The following is a 9,151-nucleotide window of genomic DNA, read 5'->3' as shown; positions in this document are numbered from 1 at the left end:
AGATGGTTTCCTGTCTCTCACTGGACAGGACCAGACAGGTGTGAGCAGAGCCCTGGGCCAGAGACCCTGCAGGAAAGGGACTGATGAAGAGACAGACAGAGCTATTTATTTATATTTTGGAGAAACTGAGAAGGAAATAAGATGGAGCTGTGCAGAGACAAAAAACCCTTTAGAGGAGCAGGATTGCACTGCAGCTCCTGGAACAGGCCTAGCGCAGAGTAGGTGTTTAATGACTATTTACTGCACGAGTGCAATGAAAGGCTTCATGATGGGGAAGAAGAATTGCTTTGGGGCTGCCCAATAAGCACCTTGCTTTGGAAAGAGGGGGACTAGTTCAGAGCAAATTGGGGTCAAAGGGCTCTCCAGGGGACCCACAACATCAGAGGGATGTGTGTTCTCTTGGTTAAGGGAAATCCAGAGAGAATTAGTTCCTGTGTGGTAAGGCCCATCGACTGAGGATACCTAACAATAAAGAAGGTTTCAGTGTCTCCAGGATAAAGACATAAACAAGACAAAGAGGAATAGTGAAAAGAGTAGGGGCTTTGGAGTGAGTCAAACTAGTTTCCCTATTGCACCACTTAAAGCTGTGTGACCTTATACAAACTACTCAACTACTCTGAGCCTCGGTTTCCATGTTGGTGCATGGCTCCTCATGCAACAGCATATATTGATTCAACATTCAGCACAACATCCACTCTATGTGCCTGACATCGGACACTCTAGTGAACAATACAGAGAAGCTTCTTGCCCTTGTGTATCTAACAATCTGCAGGGAAGGCAGACAAGAGAAAAGGGCGCACATAAGAGACAAGATCGAGGCAGAAGGTACTAAGTGCTGTGAAGGAAGTATACTGGATAAAATGTTGGTGGTCGTTTGGGTAGGGAAATCAGTGTCAAGTGGGGAAATCAGTGTCAAGTGGGGAAAGCTTCTATGAGGAAGCATGGCTGGAACTGAGTCCTGAATAACGAGAAGGAGCCGGTTCTGCTGAAGAATATGGCAGAGGGAACAGCCCATTCAAAGAGGGCCCAGACAGAATAAAAATATATATTTGAGGCCCCCCTGAGGAGCTGGGGGAGGATGCAGAGGTGTTGGGCTTCCTCACCTAGATTGTTGCTGATGTGCTCATAAACATTGGGGACTGATCGCTTGGTATGCCAAGCCCTCTATCTTGGGGCTTGCCCTTAGGAAGTTTGTTACTGCAGAGGAGAGGTTAAACCCGCTTATAATTGTGCCTAAGTGCCCCCCCGCCCCGAGTGCCTCTTTGTTGCTCAGATGTGGCCCTCTCTCTCTAACTAAGCCACCTTGGCAGGTGATCTTACTTCCCCCCCACCCCCTACATGGGACCTGACTCCCAGGGGTGCAAATCTCCCTGGCAGTGCGGGATATGACTCCCGGGGATGAATCTGGACCCAGCATCGTGGGATTGAGAACATCTTCTTGACCAAAAGAGGGATGAGAAATGAAATGAAATAAAGCTTCAGTGGCTGAGAGATTTCAAATGGAGTCGAGAGGTCACTCTGGTGGACATTCTTACACACTATATAGATAACAGTTTTTAGGTTTTAATGCATTGGAATAGCTAGAAGTAAATACCTGAAACTACCAAACTCCAACCCTTGACTCTTGAAGATGATTGTATAACAAGGTAGCTTACAATGGGTGACAGTGTGATTGTGAAAACGTTGTGGATTGACTCCCTTTATCCAGTGTATGGATGGATGAGTAGAAAAATGGGGACAAAAACTAAATGAAAAATAGGGTGGGATGAGGGTATGATTTAGTTTTTTTGTTTTGTTTTGTTTTTTATTCTTATTCTGATTCTTTCTGGTATAAGGAAAATGTTCAAAAATAGATTGGGGTGATGAATGCACAACTATAAGATGGTACTGTGAACAGTTGATTGTACACCATGGATGATTGTATAGTATGTGAATATATCTCAATAAAACTGAATTTAAAAAAAGTAAAAAAATTTTTGAAAAAAAGGGCCCAGAACAGAAAAGTGTGTGACCCACCCTTGAGTTACTCTGTTTCCAGGGAGCCCTCTGGTTTGGTGAGGAGTGAGAGAAGAGCTTTAAAGGGCACACTCCTCAACAGGATTCTTAAAATCTCCTTGCTCTTAAAACCCCAGGCCCTTAGCCTTCCCTACTCCCAGCCTTTCTCCATCATTCTGACTCTTTCCCTGGCTCCATCCTGTCTTCCTCATTCTTCTCCTGCCTCCCTCTCAGCAGAAAAGCAAGTTTCTTTGCTTGTATCACACACAAGGGTCTCACTCCTGTCTGAAATAGCTTATGGCATTTTACTTTTTAAGTACATTTTTATAGAATTAAAATATACGTACACAAATCTTAAGATTCAACTTAATGAATTTCCACAAAGTAAAAGTTAAGCCACCCAATATGTGCCTTCCCTCCCGTCCTTCTCGCAGGCCCAGGTGCTCAGCTGACTGCCCAAGGTCCTTCAGGCTCTTCAGGAACCACCGCCCAACTCCGGGACTCTCCTTCCATCACAGGAGGCCCTTTTGATTTTAATCACCCAAGGAAAACAGGCAGAGGAAATAAAAAAAGATAAATGTGAGGAACTGACAAAGATTAAGGTATTTTTCAAAGATATTAAGAGTTGCTTTTTTTGGCTCCTGACTTCGGGTTGGCCTGGGGACAGAAAGGGCCTCTGGATTTTTGTCCTCTCCTTTTATTCCTAAGGGTGGCTCTCACCTCACAAACTCCTTAGAAGAGCAACAGGAACCTTCTCCCAGAAAGGGATCTATGAGGTAATTAGAGCAGGAAAATGGGAGCCTTGTGGATGGAGTTGCATTTGACCTACAGATAGACCTTGAGAGTTAGCATTTAAGGTGAAAATTGCATAGAATTCAAACTAGCACAGAAAATCTCCTATGAAAGTATCATTTTGGAGACTGGCATGCCATTTTTCCATGGGTCCAACAGGGCAGTTGGAAACCACACAGCAGCAAACCACCATTTCTTCAGCTGAACACAAGATGAGGCAGCTGGCTTTTAGGGCTCATGTTGTACAAACATTATACTGTCTCTTTTTTTTCTAAAACCACATTCAGTATGGTGAGTAGCTCACACTGCAGCTGACTGAGGAAACAACAGATTCATATCTCCCATCTCACGCTCGCTCTGGAACATACCTTTATTAAGAAGAATGTTTATCAGCATCATGGCCAATATTTAAACAGTTGTTCTCTCTCACTAACTCCAAGTGCATAATGAACTTCCACTATCTCATGACTTAGATAAATTTTTATCATCTTAAAACCCATCCAGAATTTCTCTTTAGAGGAAAACAATTAAGGAATTTAAAAATAAAACAATAATAATAATAAAATAGGCAGAAACAACTGACTTTACTTTCAGTTATGTCAGCTCCATCAGACTAATTTGCAATAGGCCAAAAATCCCACTGACAAACAAGCAAATCACAACAGAAAAGACGGACTTAAAAAAAATGGCTAAACATGGTCTATAGTTAGTAATACAATTATAATAATATTCTTTCATCAACTGTAATGAATGTACCACACTAATGCAAAATGTTAATAAATGGGGGGGTGATATATAGGGACTGGATTTTTCTGTAAACCTACAATGTCTCTAAAAAAAAAAAAAAAAAAAATGGTTGAAGGCATCAGAGTGTTGCCATGGAAGCCAGGACCTGAGGGCCCAAGATCTCTGAGGAAAGGAGCAAGTCATTGAGGTGAACCTGACATTCTCTGCTGCTTTTCCCCTCCAGGAATATGCCAGCTCACAATTAGTTTAGGGTGAAAGATTGAGAAACCGAGAAGGAAGAAGAATAGAAAGCGGTGGCTGAGTAGAGCTTTCTACATAAACTGAAGTACAGGGCTACCAGGGGAGCTGGGAATAGAGGATCAAGAGAGAAGATAGCACAAGGAAGTGAGTGATACTGAGATGATCCTTTCCTCCTCAAAGCCCGTATCTATTGAAAAGCAGCATGGAGCCATGCTGATAAACTAAGCAGAAAGCATCTGATAAGAGGCTGAGCTCCTAAGCAATGCTGTCAGCAATCTCACCATTCTGAGGAGAACAAATTGCAATTCGAGGTCCACCCAGGTAAAGGGAACCTGGGAAACATCTTGGGCTTTATTTGCCATTTCACTAGCTATCACCTAGAAATAAAGGCAAATTAGAAATAGAGTCAGTGTCACAACCACTGAAATGCAGCCTCAAATCAGTCCAATCTCCAGTTGGATTAAGGTGACCCATGCCTTTATAACTGCCTGGGAGAAGAGGAAACAAATCCTTTCTGGAGAAAGATAGCATGCAGGGATTCTAAAATGTTCCATACCAATGCCAGATGGCTACTGTGTGCCTTCCTTGAAGTCTTCTGCCGCAGTCTTTTCACTGAAAAGAGAAAGAGACAAGGAGTGATGTTAGTGTTCATTCATGTCATCACTCATTGAACAGAGTTTACTGATTGCCTACTGCGTGCTAGGCATTGTTCTAGGCATGAAAGAATCAATGGTGGGTAGCTTTGGTGATTTGCTCACATCTATAGGTGAAGACCAACAAAGAAAAGTTCATTGCAACTGAGTGTGAAAAGGGTTATGAAAGAATTAAAAAGATGTCCCAGGAGCTTAGTGGAGGGGCAGCTAATCTATCCTTGAGGTAGGGGGTAGGTGAAGCCAGAGGGACACTTAAGCTGAGCCCAAAGGACTAGTAGGATTTTCCCAAGTGAAGAATGTGAAGGATATTAAAAACAGCAGAAGAAACAGCATTTGGGGAAGAGAGCGAGAGAGAGATTGAGGCTTGTACAGTGAACAGCAAATAATTCTGTTCGATGAATGTATAAAGTACAAGCTGGGGAACGTCAAGAGATAAAGCTGGAGAAAGGGGAGAGGGGAAGGCATCAGATCCCAAAGGGTCTCTTCTGCCAGAAGTCAAGTTGATCTTCAAGCCATGCTCAGCAATTTAAACAGTCTATTTGAAATGGTACATTTACCTGGGGGGCAGGGCTTCCTCCCAGTTCCTTCTAGGAACACTGATTCCACGTTGATGAGCTCTAACTGTCAGATGTGCATGGCTTTGACTAATAAATCAGTCAATAATATTATTATTTCAGTAATATTGCAATATAAGTGGCATATTTTAATGATCTGAGTTAGTGAAGAGCCCCTGAAGGTTGCGTGGGAGTTAAGCCTGGTAGGATTCAGTGACTGATGGGCCTCAGCAATCGAGGGAGAGGAGGAGCCAAGGATGACTCCCTGCTTTCCAACTTGGGCAACTGAACTAATTTCCTATGACAAATAACTATAATCTTGTGCCTTGTTTATCTCCCTTCTAGAGTGTAAGCTCCGTACATCAAAGAATTCAGAAGCACAAGCATTCACTCAGTACATGTCAGGCACATCCATGATCTCATCTGGTTCTCACAACACCCTGAAGAGGTGAGCACTGTTATCTTTTACCATTTACCAGATGAGGATGTGGCTCTAAATCCCACAACTTGCAAATGGATGAGTTAGGATTTGAGCTCAAGCACATCTTACCCTAGAACCTGAACTGTGAGTGCTTGGATTTGAACATAAGGCTACTTTGAATTGGTTCCTGAATCCACCCAGTTTGGTGTGGGTCATAAAGTTCCCACACCTCATGGACTAATCAGTATTTCTAGGTCCTCTTGCATGGGGAGCCTTAGACGCGACATGGACTGTTCCAGAGGTTGAGAAGCCCGGCTCTGTGACTGGAACCCCAGGGGCTGGGGCATTTTCTTGGTCTCCTCTCTTTTGTGGGTCCATTCTGGGAATCTCAGAACCAGGAGCTCTTCCTGGCCATTTAGTGCTTCTGCTGAGCAGCCAAACACATGCTGAGAGCCCGTTAGTGTCAGCTGGGCGTGCACCTGGTGTTCCTGGGAAAGCCACCCGCACTCAGCACAGTCCAAGGTTGGGGAGCAGCTCTGATCTGACTTTCCCCTTTGGATGTTGTCAGAAGTGGGCAGGGAACTAATTACAGCAGAGCTTTTACTCTGTCTTCCTCCAGAAAAAAAGATCCGACAAGGCTACATTGGACACCTCTCTGAGAGTAAAGCAGCAGCCCCCTTCTCTCTCCCTAAAATGTCATTGAGGGACATTTTATTCATCACATCTCATGACCCTTGTGGAGTATATCCTACAAATTATCAAGGTCTATAAGCCTTCACCTGGATTGCTTCCCGGCCCCAAACCAGGCAGGGAATACAATAGTACTAATAATCGGCATAATTACAATTTAGAATTTGCAAAACGCTTTCACTTAGATGATCTCATTTTATCTTCCCATGAAGGATGTGAGCTGGGTGGGGTAGGTATTATTTTTCCCATGTTTACAGCTGAGGACAGAGCTGTGAAGTGAGGCTGGCTCATGGCTGTTCTCGGGCTAGTGTAGACTTCACTCTATCCCTGTATAACCAACATGAATGCAGGCCAAGGAGTTCCCAGCCAAGGAGTCCAGTGATGTGGGGTGATTCTCAAAGGTCTGCAGGGAGTTGAGCCTACAGGAGGGCTCAGAAGCGGTGCTGTGGGTGATTCCTCGGAAACGGGGATACTCTGAGCCTTTCCATCTCTTTGGTGCCTCGGGTTCATTTGAAGAGCTGCCTGGGGTCTGCCTGAATCTGTCTGCACAAGCCCACCCCAGTCTCTTTGGCAGGGTAGAGGGCCCAGGATTTTTCCCAGAGCTGTTGAAACAGGACTGCACCCCTCTCAGTTAACCTAAAAGAATGCTAGTCATTCTCTAATGCCAGACTGATGGGCTGCTCTTCAACAAGATCTCACAAGGGAGGACCGGCAATGAGTACCTGCCTGTCTTTCTCACTCCCAGGAGCTTTTGTCATTGCATTTGTAAATGGGGTCTAATGCAACCCTGCAAATTGCAGCATGTTCTCCTTTAGAGGTATTGATTGCTCCTCTCCCCTCTGCACAATTGTTTGTATAAAGCCTATGTGGCCATCTGAAAGATGCACACCCCTCTCTCCAGGCACCGTGGAATGCTGGCTCCCTATCCTGGGCCCCAGAGCTCTTAGTGGGGTGTGTGTCTCTATTGAAGACGGCTCTCTCATCACCTTGGATTAAGTTCCATGTCTTGAGCCTGTCTGTTTGTATTCCTAGCATTCCAGTAATGGAAGGAAAACAGGAAGGGATGGAGGGGCCCTGGTCAATTATATCACCTTGGTCTACGAGGGGTAGCAATACAGTTTTAGGTTCAAAAATCCTGGTGTTGAATCATGGCTCTGCCACTTAGTTCTATGATTTTGAACAAGAATTTCTGCATATTTGAGCCTTGGCTTTTTTAGCTTAGAATGTTCTGCCTGACTCATAAAGATGTTGTGAGAATCAAGTAAGAGAAACTAAGGCAAAGTGCCTTATTGTAAGCCTAGGACGATTGTGAGCTGAGGACTTGCTCTAGCAGCCGCTCTGATTGGAGAACTGCATTACCGATCATGTTGTTGGCACGGAAATTGGGAAAGCAGAGAAGCAGCACTGGGGTAGCCTTCACTTGAAGCAAATAGGTAGTGTGGGATGTCGTAGGTAGAGGAAAGCCTTGCTCCGAGATGTGTCTCCCACAATCTCAGCATTTCTCTGGAGTTTGAGGTTTTGCCCAAGTGTTGTCTCTTACACTGATGGTCTTGCTGGGCCCCACACCAGTTCTAAGAGGTGAAGAACACTAACTGACCAGCCACACAGGCAGTAAGAACAGGATGAGACTAAACCCCATGCCCCTGAGGCCCAGGCCTGCACACTTTCTCCATACCAGCTGCCCTGGGGGGAGGGTAATTTTGATTTGGGGATGAAGAAAGGAAGGGTGGGCTTATTTTGGAGAATGGGCCACCTCCAGAAGGGTAGGTCTGGGGTGAGGGGAATGTAGTAGGACATGTCACAGGATGAGGGCCCTGGGTGCCCAAGCAGGAAGTACAGGAGAGAACGACTGCAGAAAGTTATTCATTCATTCATTCATTCATTCATCCTGATTGTCCTTCCTGACAAGTAAGAGATGGAACCCAAGGGCTGAAGCAGCTCACAAAGTGGGGCAGGGATGAAAGTAGGGCTGGGGGTGCTGCTAGACCAACCCAAGGGGTTCTCAAGGGTATCTCAGTGAATCTGAAATAATAACTAAAGCTGGGCAGATGAGCAACCAGTTCATCAAACCAAAGGGGCTGGTCAGAGAAAAAGATCCAGGTCCAAGGACCTAGGACTGAAACTGGAGACTCCAGAGCAGAATGACAGGTTTTAAAGGATGGGGTTGGGTTGGGGGAAGGGGAAACCACCTGAGGAAACCCCCTGAATGCAGGGGTTGAAAGGTGAGAAGGAGGCTGGAGAGGCAAGGAGTCAGACAGATAAGGACACAAAGTTAAGGCTTTGGATTTATTCCTGGGACACTGGGAACCATCAGCAGGTTTCAGTGAAGGATATGATTGGATTTGCCCTTTAGAGAGTTCACTCCAGCTGCAGTATGGGCATAATTGGCAGGGACCATTAGGGGGGCACAGATAGTTAGGAGGCTACTGAGGGCCCAAACTCGAGTAACAGTGGGAGAGAGAGAAAAATGAGAAATTCTATTGAATTTAGGAATAATTTGTATATGGGACAACTTGGGGTGGGGGGTAGATGTCAAGAATGACTTCCAGATTTGCTGACCCAGAGACTAGAGAACTTAACTCAGGTCCCCACTCTGCCATTATTTTCAATTCTTCAGACCAAAGGTTATGGTCCCCTCTGGACCTCTGCTTCTACTTCCTGAAATAGGAGTTAATCTAGATTAGTGGTTTTCTAATCACAGTCCTCGGGGCCATCCCACTGGACTTCATGGAAAGAGCCCTGGGCTGCAGGACCAAGATTGGTTCCTGGCCTGACCCTGCCTGCGACATTAGGCAGGACACAGCCTCCCCGAGCCCCAGTCTTCGTTTGTATAAATGGAGATAATTATTCATTTATTCATGACATGAACATCCTGGGCAAAAGATATAATGAATGAAACACGGTCTGTGCCTTCTGGGCATAGACAATTACAAAAGAGCTTGGAAGGCCCACAGTGCTGTATACAGAGTTCAGAGGGGGGTGGTGCAAAGCAAGGAGGGAATGAAAAGGGCTGGAGCTGCATCTTGAGAGCCAGGTGGCCCCCAGAGAGGGGGAAGGAT

Source organism: Choloepus didactylus, chromosome 6 (assembly GCF_015220235.1).
Source record: "Choloepus didactylus isolate mChoDid1 chromosome 6, mChoDid1.pri, whole genome shotgun sequence".
In the NCBI taxonomy this organism is placed as follows: Eukaryota; Metazoa; Chordata; class Mammalia; order Pilosa; family Megalonychidae; genus Choloepus; species Choloepus didactylus.
The sequence above is the reverse complement of the archived record's forward strand: the minus strand, read 5'-3'. Positions refer to the sequence as shown.